Genomic DNA, 18,097 nt, shown 5'->3' with positions numbered 1-18,097 from the left:
TCCTTGCTGCTTGTCTTCAGTCACATTCCCATGCTGTTCCAATGCTTCGCCTTTCTGATTGGATTTGGAAAGCTTCTTTCACCTGAACCCTGTCCCTGCATCGTCTCTGTCAGTTGAAAGCCCTGTCCCGAAACCTACCGACGTCCTTGTCCAGGAAACTGGTCCCAGCACAGTTCTTGTGGGACCATCCGAATGGTTTATTTTTAAAATCAGGTATGGAATGTGGGTGTCTCTGGGTGACCAGCCTTTCCTGCCCAGATCCAGCTGCCCTTGAGCTGAATAACTTGCTCGGCCATTTCAGAGGGTAATTGAGAGGCAAACACTTTGCTGTGGTGATGTCATGCAGACCCCGTGAGGATGGCAGATGTTCCCAAGTGTATTTTTGATGAACAAACATTGTTGTGGACATCAGCAATGATTTTGTATTTATTCATGGATTATTAATTGCAATTTTAAAAAAAGATTGCAAATTCCACCATTTCTGATGGTGGGATTGAAGCCTGCCTCCACTGAACATTGGGTGAGATTTTGGATACATGCTCCAGCAACAGTACCATTAGGCCATCACTTCATCCTGCTCAAAGGTTGGTCATTCCTGAGCACTGATACCAGTGCATTAGGATCCTATACCTGTTCTTCCTACATGATTGTTTCATTCTGAAATCTTCCTGCACTCTGGTGATATCACTCAGTCCCTCTCCATGTGATGTCCCTCACTGTGAGGATCTAATTACTGACTCTGTCAGCGTCTCTAGATCTTGCAGCTACTCCAGATCCTGAGCCAATTGAAGTTCCCACTCCAGAGAGACACAATAGCATAGGCCATGGATGGAGACTGGGATTTTTCAGATCTCTGTGGGACTCAGTGCCATTCTCCATGTGTATCCCTCACTGGAGCAGTCTAATTTCCCATTCTGTCTGTTTCTCTGTCTCCTGTAGTTACTCAGGAATTTCCTGACTCAATAGACTTCCCAGCTGCTGGGTGTCTCATCCATCACCACATTAAAGATGGTTGGTCAGCCAGAGAGACAAAGGGAAGGGAGATCTGGAGTCTTCAATAAACCCTGCACTGAGGTAAGATCACTACCAGTGAACAGAGCAGAGAGCAATGAGAGAGCTCCCAACATCGGTTAACAAAACATGACTTAGATACAGTGCTGGAGGGGGAGTACAGTACAGACACACCCCAAGCTCAATCACCACCCCTACTGAAAGTTCTGTTGTACTGAGACTCACTACTCTGCAACACTCTATCTATCGCATGTCTTGTGGACCAACGTCTTCAATAATTTTGTACTCCAATAACAGTTCCTGTCCTTGTAACCTCCTCCCTTTCCGATAGTCTCGCCACATATTCGAAATGTACTGTATTCCAGACTAAAATCCCTATATCTGTAACTTTCTTCAGTGTGTACAACATGCCTTATCTCGTTAGTCTCGTGCTCCAATGGCTGGAGACAGGGTCATGCAGAACGGAAACGGTTCCTTCACTCCATACTGAACGGAGTCCCTGAACGAGTCGTTTTTCCCTGTGTTTGACCCATATTCCTTCAAACTTTCTCCCCATGTACCTGCCCAAATGTCTTTCGCATGTTGTCATTGTACTTTTCTCGACCACTTCCTCTGGAAACCCATTCCATACATGCACCATCCTCTGTGTGGAAAATGTTCTCCTCCAATCACTTTTAAGTTGTTTTCTCTCCCATCTCATACTTATGCCCTCGAGAACACAGAACATAGAACATTTCCCTTCGACCCTCAATATTGCGCTGACCTGTGGAACCAATCTGAAGCCCATCTAACCTTCCCTATTCCATTCTCATCCACATGTCTGTCCAATGACTGTTTAAATGCCCTTAAAGTTGGCGAGTCCTCTACTGTTGCAGGCCATGAATTCAATGCCCTGACGATTCTGAGTAAGGAGACTACCTCTGGCTTCTGTCCCATATCTATTAATAATGTTAATATTAATTACTGCCTCAATTTAAAGCTATCTGCCCACGTGCTAGGCATCACCACCTGAGGGAAAAGGCGCTCACTGTCCAACGCATCTCACACTTTGATTATCTTATCTGACTCAATTAATTGGCCTCATACATCTTCTGTAGAGCAATGGCCCCACCCCCCACCACCAAACCATCATCTCCCAGACCGTCCATAACCTCATCACCTCGGGGGATCTCCCATCCACCGCCTCCAACCTCATAGTCCCACAACCCCGCACCTCCCGCTTCTACCTCCTGCCCAAAATCCACAAACCTGACTGCCCCGGCCGACCCATTGTCTCCGCCTGCTCCTGCCCCACCGAACTCATCTCCGCATACCTTGACACCGTCCTGTCCTCCGTAGTCCAAGAACTCCCCACCTACGTTCGGGACACCACCGATGCCCTCCACCTGCTCCATGATTTTCGCTTCCCCGGTCCCCAACGCCTTATTTTCACCATAGACATCCAGTCCCTGTACACCTCCATCCCCCATCACGAAGGACTCAAAGCCCTCCGCTTCTTTCTTTCCCGCCGTACCGACCAGTACCCTTCCACTGACACCCTCCTTCGACTGACTGAACTGGTCCTCACCCTGAACAACTTCTCTTTCCAGTCCTCCCACTTCCTCCAAACGAAAGGAGTAGCCATGGGCACCCGCATGGGCCCCAGCTATGCCTGCCTCTTCGTAGGATATGTGGAACAATCCATCTTCCGCAACTACACTGGCCCCACCCCCCACCTTTTCCTCCGCTTCATCGATGACTGTATCGGCGCCGCCGCGTGCTCCTACGAGGAGGTTGAACAGTTCATCCACTTCACCAACACCTTCCACCCCGACCTCAAATTCACCTGGACAGTCTCAGATTCCTCCCTCCCCTTCCTCGACCTTTCTATTTCTATCTCAGGCGACCGAATCAACACGGACATCTACTACAAACCGACCGACTCCCACAGCTACCTGGACTACACCTCCTCCCATCCTGCCCCCTGTAAAAACGCCATCCCATTCTCCCAATTCCTTCGACTCCGCCGCATCTGCTCCCAGGAGGACCAGTTCCAAAAACGCACATCCCAGATGGCCTCCTTCTTCAAGGACCGCAATTTCCCCCCCGACGTGGTCGACGATGCCCTCCACCGCATCTCTTCCACTTCCCGATCCTCCGCCCTTGAACCCCGCCCCTCCAACCGCCACCAGGACAGAACCCCACTGGTCCTCACCTACCACCCCACTAACCTCCATGTACAGCGCATCATCCGCCGTCATTTCCGCCACCTCCAAACGGACCCCACCACCAAGGATATATTTCCCTCCCCTCCCCTATCAGCATTCCGTAAAGACCACTCCCTCCGTGACTCCCTCGTCAGATCCACACCCCCCACCAACCCAACCTCCACTCCCGGCACCTTCCCCTGCAACCGCAGGAGGTGCAAGACTTGCGCCCACACCTCCCCCCTCACCTCCCTCCAAGGCCCCAAAGGAAACTTCCATATCCGCCAGAGATTCACCTGTACCTCCGCACATATCATCTATTGCATCCTTTGCACCCGATGTGGCCTCCTCTATATTGGGGAGACAGGCCGCCTACTTGCGGAGCGTTTCAGAGAACACCTCTGGGGCCCCCGGACCAACCAACCCAACCAACCTGTAGCTCAACATTTCAATTCCCCCTCCCACTCCACCAAGGATATGCAGGTCTTTGGACTCCTCCATCGTCAGACCACAGCGAAACGACGGTTGGAGGAAGAACGCCTCATCTTCCGGCTAGGAACCCTCCAACCACAAGGGATGAACACGGATTTCACCAGTTTCCTCATTTCCCCTCCCCCCAGCCTGTCTCAGTCAAATCCATCAAATTCAGCACCGCCTTCCTAACCTGCAATCTTCTTCCCGACCTCTCCGCCCCCACCCCAGTCTGACCTATCACCCTCACCTTGACCTCTTTCCACCTATCACATTTCCGACGCCCCTCCCCCAAGTCCCTCCTCCCTATCTTTTATCTTCGTCTGCTGGACCAACTTTCCTCATTCCTGAAGAAGGGCTAATGCCCGAAACGTCGATTCTCCTGTTCCCTAGATGCTGCCTGACCTGCTGCCCTTTTCCAGCAACACATTTCCATCTCATACATCTTCTCTCAAACAAAACCGGATTCAAGTCCCTCAGCCTTCCGCATAACACCTTCCCTCCGTACCAGGTAACATCCTAGTAAATCTCCTTGGAACCTTTTCCAAATCTTTCACATCTTTCATCTAATGCGGTGATCTTTACTATAGGCAACACTCCAACTGTGACCGCACCAGAGTTGTGTACAATTGCAGCATTATCTCATGGTTCTGAAACTCAAACCCTGTACCAATAAAAGTTCACATGCTGAATGCCTTCTTAACAAGGAGAAAATAAGGACTGCAGATGCTGGAGAACAGAGTTGAAAAATGTGGTGCTGGAAAAACACAGTTGGCCAGGCAGCATCCGAGGAGCAGGAGAATCGACGTTTCAGGATTCCCGAAGAAGGGCTTATGCCCTAAACGTCGATTCTCCTGCTCCTTGGATGCTGCATGGCCTGCTGTGTTTCTCCAGCACCACATTTTTCAACACTTTCTTCTTAATAACGCTATCAAACTGGCAACTTTCAAGGATCTATGTACATGGACAAAGTGATCTCTCTGCTCATCTGCACTACCAAGATCTGCTTTACCCACATCCACCTGTTTGGTCACTTCAACGAAGTCAATAAGATTTGTGAGACATGACCGACCCTTCACAAAGCCATGCTGACTATCCCTCATCAACGTATTCATCTCCAGATGATTATAAATGCTAGCTTTTACAAGCCTTTCCAACACTTTACCCAGAATCAAAGTAAGGCTCACAGCTCTATAATTACCAGGGCTGTCTCTATTCCCCTTCTTCATCAAGGGGACCACATTTGCTGTCCTCCAGCCTTCTGATACTATTCCTGCAGACAATGACGACATAAAGATCAAAGTCAAAGGCTCGGCAGTCTCCTTCCTAGCCTCCCAGACAAACCAAGGATAAATCCCATCTTGCCCAGAGGACTTTTATTTTTTGACACTTTCCAGAATTGCTAACACCTTCTCCTTCTGCAGTTCAATCCCATCTAGTTATGGACTCCACTACCCTGGGGTAAAGACGTTGGCTAATCACCTTACCTGTACCCCTCATGGTTTTCTAAACCTTTATAAGGTCACCCCTCAGCCACCTACACCCAATGGAAATGCGAAGGACAATGATATAAATATCTCTGCTCGTATCCCTGCCACAACTTTGTCACAATGTTCTGGTATACACTTGTTAAGGGCCTAGGGCTTTCTGTGTTCGAAGATCTCCAGCACCACCTCTTCTGTAATAGGGACTCTTTACAAGACATCACTGTTTCTTTCTCTTTGTTTCCTGGTCTTTCTCCACAGTACGTTGTGACATGAAACGCTCATTTAGGCCCTCGCGCCTCACTGATCTTTGAGGGGCCCTAGTGTCTCTCCAGTTGTTGTTTTGTACGTGTGTGCTGTAGAAAAGTATTTGCATTCTCCTTAACCTTATCTGCCAAAGCTGTCTCATCCCCCCATGTTGCTTTCCAGCTTATCCAGCCTCTCCGATTCTGTCAAACCCTCCAGTATCAGTAACATCTTTGTCAATCTTTACTCCATTTACAGTTTCAGGAAATGCTTCCTAAATCAGGATGATCAGAATTCTATGCAGTACTCCAAAGCTGTGCTGTCTGTCCCCAATCAATCATGCTGTTTCAAATGCATGTAGCTCCTGTCCCGCGGAAACGCTTCCAACAGCGTTTGCACCACTGACATCAAGCTACTTGGTGTTTATGTCCATGGCTTTCCCTCGCAGACTTTCTTAAACACTTGGACAAGGTTAGCCACCCTCCAGGCTTCCAGCTCATCACCCGTGACTGTCAGTGGTAGAAATATCTCTTTATGGGACCCAACAATTTCTTCCTGAGCTTCCCACAATATCCTGGGATATAACTGATAAGTTCCCATGGATTTGTTCATCTTCTCTGCATTTTAGAACCTTCAGTACCTCCTCTTCTGTTATGTGGAGTCTTTTGATGATATCCCTGTTTATTTCCCTGAGTTCCCTAGTCTTTCTCCTCAGTAAGTTCAAACATGAAATTTTCGTTCAAGATCTCACCCATCTCCTGTGGTTCCACAATTGGATGGCCCCATTCATCTTCAAGGTGCCATATTCTGCCCCTAGTTAATCTTCTGTTGTTAATATTCATGTAGAATCTCTTTGGACTTTCCTCAGTCTGATCTGCCAAATATTTCTGTGGTCCCTTTCGGCCCTCCTGATTTCCCTCTTAAATGTATTACTCCACCCGCAATGTTCTATGATGGATCCCCTTAATCCAGCTGGCTATATGTGACATGTGCCCCCTTTTTGTTGACCAGAGCCTCAATATCCCCCGTTATCCAATGTCTCCTACTTGTGTCCGCATTGTCATTCACACTAACTGGAATATGCTGGACCTGAAGTCTCATTTTATTGCTCTTTTGAAATTTCCCATCTGCCTGACGTCCCTTTACCTGCAACTAGTCTACACAATTAATTGTTAAAAGCTCTTGACTAATACATTCTGAATTGAAGCAAGGCCAGTTTTGATCTTTAACTTGTGGACCAGGCTTGTCCTTTTCCATCGCTATTTTCAAACTAATAGAATTGTGATGACTTTGCGAAAGTGTTGCCCCACTAATAACCCTGTCCCTTTCCATTCTTTGTTTCCCAAGGGGAGGTCAAGTTTTGCCCCTTTCTGTAGTCCGACCATTGACATTCTAACTGAGACAGTTTTCTTAAACATGACTAACAAATTCCTCGCATCCAAGCTCTGAACACTCTCGCAGTCCGAGTCTCGGTTTGGAAAGCTAAAATCCCCGACCATTGCAACCCTATCATTCTTACAGATCTCGGAGATCTCCCGACATATTTGCTGCTCAAATTCCCGCTGACTGTTGGGGGCCTATAGTACAGTCATATCAAATTGATGACCAATTCTCATTTCTCAGTTGCACTATTATAGATTCACTGGGCGATACCCAGCAATATCCTCTCTAAGTACTGCTGTAATGTTTTCAGTGATCAAAACCGCCAACCCCCTCCTATCTCACCTCCTGTTCTATCCTTCCTGTATGATCTGTACCCTGGAACATTGAGCTCCCAGTCCTGTTCCTCTATCAGCTGTGTTTTTGTAAAACTATGGTACCCCAGTCCCATGTTCCCATCCACGCACTGAGTTCATCTGCCTTAACTGTTAGGCCTTTTACTTTGAAATAAATGCACTTTAATTGATCAGTTTTCCCTTATTGTCTGCTGTGCTTTTGCCTGTCTTGTCTATTTAAATTCCTGTCTTGAAATTCTTTCCCAGCCTCAACCTTCAGACTGTAGCCTGAGACCATTCACCTCACTGTGGATGACATCCTCACCTTTCACGTCATCTGCAAACTTGATAATGATAGCTTCGCTTTCACATCGAACTCATTAATGCACATAATACTGTACAAAATAATGAGAGGAATACATAGAGTCAATAGCCAGACAATTTTCCCCAGGGCAGGATGGACTGGTACGAGAAGCCATATTTTGAAGATATTAGGAGGAAGGTACAAAGGAGACATCAGAGGTAGGTTGTGTAGGTAGAGAGTTGTAAATGCATGGAATGTGTTGCCAGTTGAGGTGGTGGAAGCAAAGTCATTGGGGACATTTAAGCGACTGCTGGACATGCACATGGATAGCAGTGAGTTGAGGGTTGCGTAGGTTAAGTTACTATATTTTACATAAAGATTAAGTCTCGGCACAACATCGTGGGCCTAAGGGCCTGTTCTGTGCTGTACGTTTCCATGTTCTATAATAAACAGCAATGTTTGCTGCGCGGACCCCTGTGGTACACCCGCTGGTGAAAGAATTTCAAACACAAAACCAACCCTCCACGATTGTGGATCCAGGTTGCCAAATTGCCTTGGATCCCATTGGTCTGTTGGACCAACGTTCCATGAGGGACCTTATCAAACGCCTAATGAACTGCATATAATCCACATCTTCTGCACTGCCCTCATCAAAATCCTCAATCGTTATTTCAAATAAAAATCTCATTAGAATTTGGGAGAGGATCTTACTCTATCAATCCGTGATGAGTATCCCTAATCGGTCTCTGCCTTTTCAAATGTTGATTCATTCTGTCCCTCAGAATTGTGTCCAATAATTTCCTCTCATTGTTGTCAGATTATCTGTTCTGTAACTACCTGGCCTATCCCTGCGGCCCTGCCTGAACAAAGGAACCGCATTAGCGATCCTTCAGTCATTCAATACTTCACCTGCGGCCAGCAAAGTATTAAATATATCCATCAGGGCCCCAGCAATCTCCTCCCTTATCTCCCATAGCAGCCTGTGATATATTTCATTGGGCACTGGGGATTTCTCCACCTTTATGCATGTGAAAAAAAGAATACTTCCACCTTATTGATCTTAACATGTTCGAGAACCTCACAATCCAGACTGAAATCCCTGGCTACAATGTCTTTCTCCTGTGTGAATACAAATGGGAAGTATTCATTGAAGACATCACCTACTTCCTCTGGCTCCATGCACAGATTGTCCCTTTAGTTTCAAACAGGCCCCACTCTTTCCCCAGTAATTCTCTTATTCTAACTATACTGCTAAAATACCTGTGGTTTTCCTTAACACTATCTACCAAGGATATTTAATGACCATTGTTTGTCCTTCATTTTGAAGGAGAGCCCTTGCACTCCCTATACTTTCGAATGGCTTCACCTGGTTTTATTGCACTGTATTTTCTTTATCAAACTCACGATATCGCTTGATCAGTATTCACTAGAATTGCTGCCTTTACTATTCTCTCGGCATGAACACACTGACCCTGAATTCCCACTGCATCACTTTAGCATACTCTTTCATTCCAATTATAGACCCAACTGCAGATAGTCCTCCCAGTCTCTATTTGCCAGATCCTCTCTAATGATCGCAATACTGATAGGAGACTCAGTTGTGAGGGGGAAAGACAGGAGACTGTGTGGCTGCAGAGGAGAACCTAGGATGGTGTGCTGTCTCCCGGTACCAGGGTTAAGGATGTCTCTGATTCGTTACTGAACATTATGAATGAGAGGGTGAACAGCCAGAGGTCATTGTGCACATCGGCCCACATGACATCGTTCGTCAAGGGGCGGGATCCTGTGAAATATGTACAGGGAGTGAGGAAAGAAGTTAAAAAAGCAGGATCTCAAGGGTAGTGATCTCCGGACTACTCCTAGTGCCACGTGCCAGTGAGGATAGAAACAGAAAGATAGGCCGGACGTATGTGTGGCTGAGGAGCTGGTGGAGGGTTAGAGTTTTCAGTTCTTGGATAATTGGGAACTCTTCTGGGGTAGAGTTAACCTTAACAAGGGGTAGGGCTTGTTTGACTTGAACCAGAGGGACACCAGTATCCCTGGGTGGAGATTTGCTTGTCTTACCCTGGAGGGTTTAAACTAGTTTGGCAGGGGTTTGGACTCTGAGTAAGTGAGGTACCATCGACCAGTCAAGGGAAAAATGCATCAGCCATCGAGAGCAAGTTGACTATCCAGTATATCCCGGGGCAATTCAAGGGAGGGACAAGACTTCTGGTTTAAAGGACATTTATTTCGACACACGAGGTCTGACAGGTAAGGCAGACGAACTCCGAGTATTGATTGGCTCTGGGGACTGGGGTATTATAGCCATAACAGAAACATGGCTGAGAGAAGGGCAGGACTGGAAGCTCAGTGTTCCAGGACATAGAAGGTACAGGCGTGACAGAAGGACAAGTAAGTAAGGAGGGGCAGCTACCCTTTTGATAAGGGAGGACATAACAACAGTACTTAGAGAGGATACTCTTTCGGCGTGATCAAATGAGGTCATATGGTTCGAAGTTAGAATCAAAAAGGGGATGGTCAGTCTGCTGGGATTGTGTTCTGGATCCCCAAATAGCCAGCGGGTACAAGAGGAGCAGATGTGAAGAGAGACTGCAGATACCTATAGAAATAATAGAATAGTATTGGTTAGAGAATTTAACTTCCCCTGTATTGACTGGACCACCCAGAGTGTAAAAGTCCTGTATGGGGTGGAATTTGTAAAATGTGTCCAAGAAAGCTTCTGAGATCAATATGGAGAGGGCCCCACTCTACTTAGGCAGCTGAAAACGAGACCTCCTCTCAGAAAACGAGGTCGTGCAAGTGACTGAAGTGTCAGTCGGAGAGCACTTTGAGTCCAATGACCACAACTGTCCTCGTTTTAACATAGTTATGTAAAAAGATCAGACAGGTCCACAGATTAAGTTGCGAAACTGGAGCAGGGCCATGTTTGGGGCTATTTGGCAGGATCGAGCAGAGGTCGATTGGGTGAATTAAAAATCACACAACACCAGGTTATAGTCCAACAGATTTAATTCAAAGCACCAGCTTTCGAAGTCCAGGTGATCATTCTGAAAGATGAAAAATTAAACTAAATTTGTTTGGGATTACATTCCATGACACTGCAATCCTATTGATATTGATTCTGTGCCTGATTATTGGGCTCCACAACCACCTGATGAAGGAGCAGTGCTCTGACACCTAGTGCCTCCAAATAAACCTGCTGGACTGTAAACTGGTGTTGTGTGATTTTTTAACGTTGTCCATCCCAGTCCAACACCGGCTCCTCCACATGATACACCCATTCACTGGGTGAGTCTGTTTGAAGGAAACGGAATGACTGGCAAATGGAAGGCTTTTAAAAGTGTGATCTCAAGAATCCAATATGTTCCTGTTAGAGTGACGGGAAAAGCTGTCAGGTTTAGGGATCCCTGTCTGATGGGGGATATTGAGGCTCTGTTCAAGAAAAAGAATGTGGCACACATCGTCTTCAATGTTTCCGTATCGACGTAACCTCTTCCAGTCCTAAAGACACTATCACTCTGTGGAGACACAACAACCCTCTCAGGTTCCTGCAGCACTCCCGATCTGTAGAACCCACTGAACACCTGTGATTCTCCCGATCTAGTTCTGACAAGACACACTTTCTATGTAACATCATCCCATCGCTAACACCCACCCTTTCAATGTAAGCGCCTCCTGTATCTCCATCCATTTATTCATCTCCATAACCTTCTCCAGATCTTACGCCCCTACCTGTGTAAATGTCACCCTCCCCTACAACCCTTTTCACTTTGACCAAACTGGAGGAGGTTACTTATGCTTCCTCATCTGTGAAACTGTCTCCAACCAAATTTACTGCCCTTCTGGGAAGTCTGTCAGACTCCACACCTTTCATGTCTAAATAATCTGCAGAAGTAAAACTTCCTACATCTATAAACATCTTCAGTCACGACTACACTCCATATCTCTGTTTGGTCCTCCAGTCTATACAACCCACTTTATCTCTGTAATCTGCTCCATTCACCGAAAATCCTCCCTGTCTGTGTAAACCGCTCCATCCTACTAACATCGTTCTCCCAGTAAATTGCTTCATCCCTCCCAACCTCTCCATCTTCATGGACACATGTAGACCGTACAGCTCTCCACATTTCTGTGACATCCTGTGGCTCTATGTGCTCCCTGTGAAACCACCTCCAGTCTCCCCAACTCTCCCAGTCTGGGTCGTCTTCTCCAGATCAGACCATTGCTGTCTCAGTTACCTCCAACAATCCTAGTAAACCCTTCCTAATGTATCTATTCATTCAGATCCCATCCTCTCCAGCCTCCTGAAATCTCTTCCTGCCATTGTAATTCTCCCTATTTAAAACACGGAACAGTACAGCACAGTACTGTCCCTTCAGCCCTCAATGTTGTGTCAAGCTTTTAGCCAACTCTCAGATCAATCTAACGTGCAGACCATTGAAAGAACAAAGAAAATCACAGCACAGGAACAGGCTCTTCAGCCCGCTAAGCCTCCGCTGATCCAGAGTCTCTGTCTAAACCCGTCGCCTATTTTGTGAGGATCTGCTCCCTGCCCATTCATGCATCTGTGTGGATATATCTTAACTGACGTTATCATTCCTTCCTGTACCTCCTCCGCTGGCAAATTGTTCCAGACCCCCATCACTCTCTGCGTATGGGGGCCTGCCACGCATATCTGCCCCAAACCTTTCCCCTCTCACTGTGAACTCGTGACCTCTAGTAATTTAGTTTCGCACTCTGGGGAAAAATAGCTTCTTGCTATCCACCTTGTCTATATATCCCATGATTTTGCAGACCTAAATCAGGTCCCCAATCAACCTTCATCTTTCTAATGAAAATAATCCAAAAGTATTCAATCTCTCCTTATTGCTGGCGCCCTCTAGACCAGGCAACATCCTGGTGAACATCCTCTGCACCCTCTCGTAAGCATGCACATCCTTTTGGTAATGTGGAGACCAGAACTGTACGTAATATTCTAAACCAAAGTCCTATGCAACTGTAACATGACCTGCCAACTCTTGTACTCAATATCCCGTCCAATGAAGGAAAGCATGCCATATGCCGCCTTGACCACTTTACTGACCTGGGGTGCCACCTTCAAGGAACAATGGACCTGAATACCCATATCTCCATTCTCCCCAGGACCTTCCCATTTACTGTATATTTCACTTTTGAATTGGATCTTCCGAAATACATTTGCCCGGATTGAACTCCATCTGCCATTTCTCTGCCCACCTCTTCAATCTGTCTATATTCTGCTGTATTATCTGGCATTCCCCTTCACTGTCTGATACTCCACCAATCTTAGAGTCATCTGCAAACCTACTAATCAAGGAACTGTTCCCTTCCTCCAAATCATTGATATGTATCACAAGCAACAGTAGGCCCTGCACGGATCTCTGTGGAAAACCATTGGTCACAGGTCTCCATTTTGAGAAATTAATTTTGCTATCATTCATGTGCCTATCCAAAAGTTACTTAAATGTCCCTAATGTATCTGACTCTACCAACCACACTAGCAGTACACTCCACTCATCCAGCACACTCTGTGTAAAGAAGCTACCTCTGACATCTCCCCTCAACCTTCCTCCAATTACCTTACAATTTTGCCTCCTAGTTATAGTCATTTTGGCAATGGGAAAAATCTCGGGCCACCCACCCTATGTATGCCTCTCATCTTCTCGTACACCTCTACCAAGTCACTTCTCATCCTTTTTCATTCCAAACAGAAAAGCCCTGGCTCCCTCAACCTTTCTTCGTTAGACCTGCCCTCCAATCCAGGCAGAATCCTGATAAATCTCATCTGCACCCTCTCCAAAACTTCCACATTTTTCCTGTAATGAGGCAACTAGAACAGAACACAATATTCCAATTGTGGTCTAACCACAGACTGTAAGTAGCTGCAGCATAACCTCACGGCTCTTCAACCCAAGCCCCCTGCAAACAAAAGCAGACACATGATTGGCTTTCGTAACAACCCTAACAACTTGGCTGGCAAATTTGAAGTATCTCTGGACGTTGACCCCAAGATATCTCTGTTACTCCTCACTGTCAAGAATCCTGCATTAACTCTGCAAAATTTGTCTGCAGAATCCTTCATTCTTAAACTCTCCCTACTTTGGTATTTTCCTCCAGTCCCCACTACACTCATAAACTGTGAAACCTCTTACAGTACTTACAACCCTCCTTAGCCCTGTAACCTCTGTAAGCATGTAGTTATAGTCGAGTGGTTGAGGCGATGGGTTAGAAATCCTTTGGGGCTTGCCTACACAGGTTCGAATCCTGCACAACAGGGTGGTGGGGTTGATTGGTGCAGGTGTCCGGAGGTATTCTCTAAAGCGCTCTGCGAGAAGGTGTCCCGTGTCCCCAGTGTAGAGGCGATGAGGAGACAGATCGCCTTCTCACTGCGTGCTTTGCAAAATATCTCCAGGACACCTGAAAATCAACCCACCGCCCTGTTGCTAAACACTTCAAATTCCCCCTCCCACTCAGCCGAAAGCATGTAGGCCCACGGCCTCCTCCGTCGCCACTCCCTCACCACCCGACACCTGGAGGAAGAACGCCTTGTCTTCTGACTTGGGACCTCTCAACCCCATGACATCAATGTGGACTTCACCAGTTTCCTCATTTCCCCTTACCCCAGTTCCAACCTTCCAGCTCAGCACCGCCCTATGACCGGACCCACCAGTCAATCTTCCTTCCCACCTATCTGTTCCACCCTCCTCTCTGAGCTAACCCACTTACCCGCATCTCCAACCACCTATTGCCTCACAGCGCCAGAGACCTGGGTTCAATTCTTGACTCAGGCGACTGACTGTGTGGAGTTTGCACATTCTCCCCATGTCTGCGTCGGTTTCTTCCAGGTGCTCCGGTTTCCTCCCATAGTCCAAAATGTGCAGGTTAGGTGAATTGGCCACGCTAAATTGCCCGTAGTGTTAGGTGTAGGGGAATGGGTCTGGGTGGGTGCGCTTCGGCGGATCGGTGTGGACTTGTTGGGCCGAAGGGCCTGTTTCCACACTGTAAGTAATCTAATCTAATCTAATATTCACCCCAACCCCACCCCCCTCCCACTTATCTCTCCACCCCTGAGGCTCCCAGCTTCATTCCTGGTGAAGGGATCGAGCCAGAAATATCGTTTTTCCTGCTCCTCGGATGCTGCCTGACCTGCTGTGCTTTTCCAGCAAACGCAAATCCTCACAGGACTTATACACTTAATGGTAAGGTCTTAGAGAGTGTTGCTGAACAAAGAGACCTTGGACTGCAGGGTCATAGTTCCTTGATAGTGGAGTCGCAGGTAGATAGGATAGTGAAGAAGGCGTTTGGTATGCTTTCCTTTATTGGTCAGAGTATCGAGTAAAAAAGTTGGGAGGTCATCTTGCGGCTGTACAGGACATTGGTGAGGCCACTGTTGGAATGTTGCGTGCAACTCTGGTCTCATTCATATCGGAAGAATGGTGTGAAACTTCAAAGGGTTGTGAAAAGATTTACAAGGATGTTGCCAGGATTGGAGGATTTGAGCCATAAGGAGAGGCTGAATAGGCTGGGGTTGTTTTCCCTGGAGTGTCAGAGGCTGAGGGGTGACCAAATAGAGATTTATAAAGTCAGGTCATTTCCCTGGGATGGTGAGTCCAGAACTAGAAGGCATAAGTTCAGGGCGGAGAGGTGAAAGATTTGAAAGAGACCTAAGAGGCAACATTTTCACGCCAAGGGTGCTGTGTGTACGGAATCAACTGCCAGATGAATGGTGGAGGCTAGTAAAATTACTGCATTGAAAAGGTATCTGGATGGGTATATGAATAGGAAGGGTTTAGTGGGATAAGTGCCGGTAAATGGAACTAGAATGGTTATGATACCTGGTTGGCGTGAATGAATTGGACTGAGGGGTCTGTTTCTCTGCTGTACATCTCGATCACTCTATCACTCTAATTGTTTTCCACTGTCCATTTACAGCCTGACATTTCAGTCTATTTCCCCTGTTTTGGTCGGTTCTCCTCTCAAACTCATGTAATTGGCTTTTTTTCTGATACTCGGGTATGCTTTATGGTCACTTGAAAAATTAATAATCTCTTTGAATTCCACTATATTGCAATCTCCTGGAGGATCTCTGTGTTACATAACTCCTTCACTCAGCTTCATCACTCAACGATCGATCTGAGATCATGATATCACGAGCCATCTGCACAATAACTTATTCAAAGGAACACTGACAAAACACATTCAAAGAGGAGCTCTGATAATATCAATCTTGTCAGTGTGACTGTCCCAGATCATGCAAAGATTGAAGTCGCATGCTGTTCCGATGCTTCACCTTTTCTATTTTGATTTGGAAAGCTCCTTTCACCCTGCATCCTCCATGTAAGCTTAAAGCCCTGTCCATGAACCTACCGACATGATTGGCCAGGACACTGCTCCCAGCAGTGTTGCTTTTAATTCACTCGTGGGATATTGCTGTCTCTGGCTGGCCAGCATTTCATGCCCACCCCTGAGCTGCCTTGAACTGAGTGCCTTGCTAGACTATTACAGAGTGCAGTTTAAATTAAACTCCATTCCTCTGGGTCTGGATTCATGTGTAGGTCAGACCAGCTGCCTTCCACTGATTTCCTTCCTGAATGGATATTGAGCATTCCAATGCTTTTCCCTACCACCGGCAGTAAATTCAGGATGAACAGGCTAGTGAGAGTAATGTTAGGCCATCGCCTGGCCCACTGATAGCTCCCTCATCCCTGAGCACTGATCTCAGTGCACCATGAATCAAACCCCTTCTTCCTGACTGTGGTTTGATCCTGACAACTTCCAGCACTCTGGTGATATCACTCAGTATCTCTCCATGTGATATCTGTCACTGTGAGGGTCTAATAACTGTCGGTGACTGCACCTTTTGTAGTTACTACAGATCCTGAGTCAACAGAAGTCTGCACTCCAGGGAGACGAGGCAACGAAGGCCAGGGATTGAGACTGGGATTTTCCAGATCTCTGTGGGACTCAGTGCCACTCTCCGTGCGTAGCCCTCACTGTATCAGTCTAATTTCCCATTCTGTCTATTTCTCTGTCTCCTGCAGCTATTCAAGACGTTCCTGACTCAATAAACTTCCCAACTGCTGGGTGCTTCATCCATCATCTCATTGAACACAGTTAGTCAGCCGGAGGGCGGGGAGATCTGGAATCTTCAATAAATCCTGCAGCGAGGTAAGATCACTCACAGCGAACAGAGCAGAGCTAATTTAAGGGATCGAAGTTTGGTCTGGAAGACCTGACACAGATACAGTGCTGAAGGGTGAACATCGAGCATGAATGTCCCAGGCTCAATCTCGACTCTCTTGTTAAATTTCATCACTGCAGTTCTGAGCCTTCCTCTGACAATATAGGAAGTTCACAGTTATCAATCCAGGCCTGTTCTGTCTTAGTGAGCATCAGGACAACAGAGGGGAAAGCAGGCCTCCCTTAAGAAGGTGGTATTGAAACCTGGGATCTTTCTGTTCCCTATTTCCCCCTCTCACACGGTCTCTTTTCATGTGATAGATTCATACAGCAAGGAAACACACCTTTTGGTCCATTCAGTGTCTTGAATGGTTGTAATTGCCAGAAAAGTCCCTATTTCTATAACCTCCGCCCCTCCCATATTCCCGCTGTATATTTGAAACCTACTCCAATGCTGACGACTCTCCCTATTTGTAAATTGCTCCAGTCTCGATAACATGCCCATCTCAATAATCTTATCCTGCACTCAGTACAATAATCTCTATTTCTGTAGATTTCCACAATAACTGCAGTCCATCCTGTCTCGGTAAAATACCTCCAAAATGCCCACCTATGTATATTCCTCAAGCCCCAAGAGAACATGATATCACTGTAACCTTCTGCAGGCCTGATCACATTCCTGTCTCCTGGCCTACAGCACCACACGACGTCTGTAACTATCTCCCATGCGTACCGACCTTCTTTTCTGTGTAAACACCTCCAGACCCTTTTCCAGCGGAAACAACACTCCTCATCACTGTGCGCTCCTCCCTGCACCTCAAACACTCTCTCTTTGTGTAGCTCTGCATTTTAGAATGGCATGGCGGTTCAGTGGTGAGTACTGCTGCCTCATAGCGCCAGAGACCCCGGTTCGATTCCAGTCTTGGGGGACTGTCTGCATAGAGTTAGTACATTTTCTTTGTGACTGCATGAGTTTCCCCCAGGTGCCCTATTTTCCTCCCACAGTCCGAAGATATGCAGGTCAGGTGAATTGGCCATTCGAAACTGCCCAGAACGTTCGGTGCATCATTCAGAGGAAAGTGGGTGGATTACTCTTTGAGAGTTGGTGTGGACTTGTTGGGCCGAAGTGCCGTTTCCATACTGTAGGGAATCTAATAAAATCTAAACTCTCCCTCTGCGTTCCATATTACTGACCCTAAAAATATCCCTCCAGCAATGAAACATCCCAGTCTCTGTAAACTCCGACAGTTCCAACATCCCTCCTTATTCGTGTAACCTGAAACCCTCTCAAAATGTGGAGAGCCCACAATCCTCCCTATTTGTGTAATCCTCTCAGGTCCCTGCATTACTCCCAATCTGAAGCACCCAGTCCAATGTCTGTGACTCTCCCAATCCAGTTCCTACAAGAGTCACTATCTGTGTAACATTCTCCCGTCACTATCAGCCACCCTATCAATGTAAGCTCCTCTAGTATCTCCA

Source organism: Chiloscyllium plagiosum, unplaced genomic scaffold, assembly GCF_037043375.1.
Source record: "Chiloscyllium plagiosum isolate Xiang-an unplaced genomic scaffold, Cpla_swu_hap1 HiC_scaffold_18, whole genome shotgun sequence".
In the NCBI taxonomy this organism is placed as follows: Eukaryota; Metazoa; Chordata; class Chondrichthyes; order Orectolobiformes; family Hemiscylliidae; genus Chiloscyllium; species Chiloscyllium plagiosum.
Note: the sequence above shows the minus strand (reverse complement) of the source record.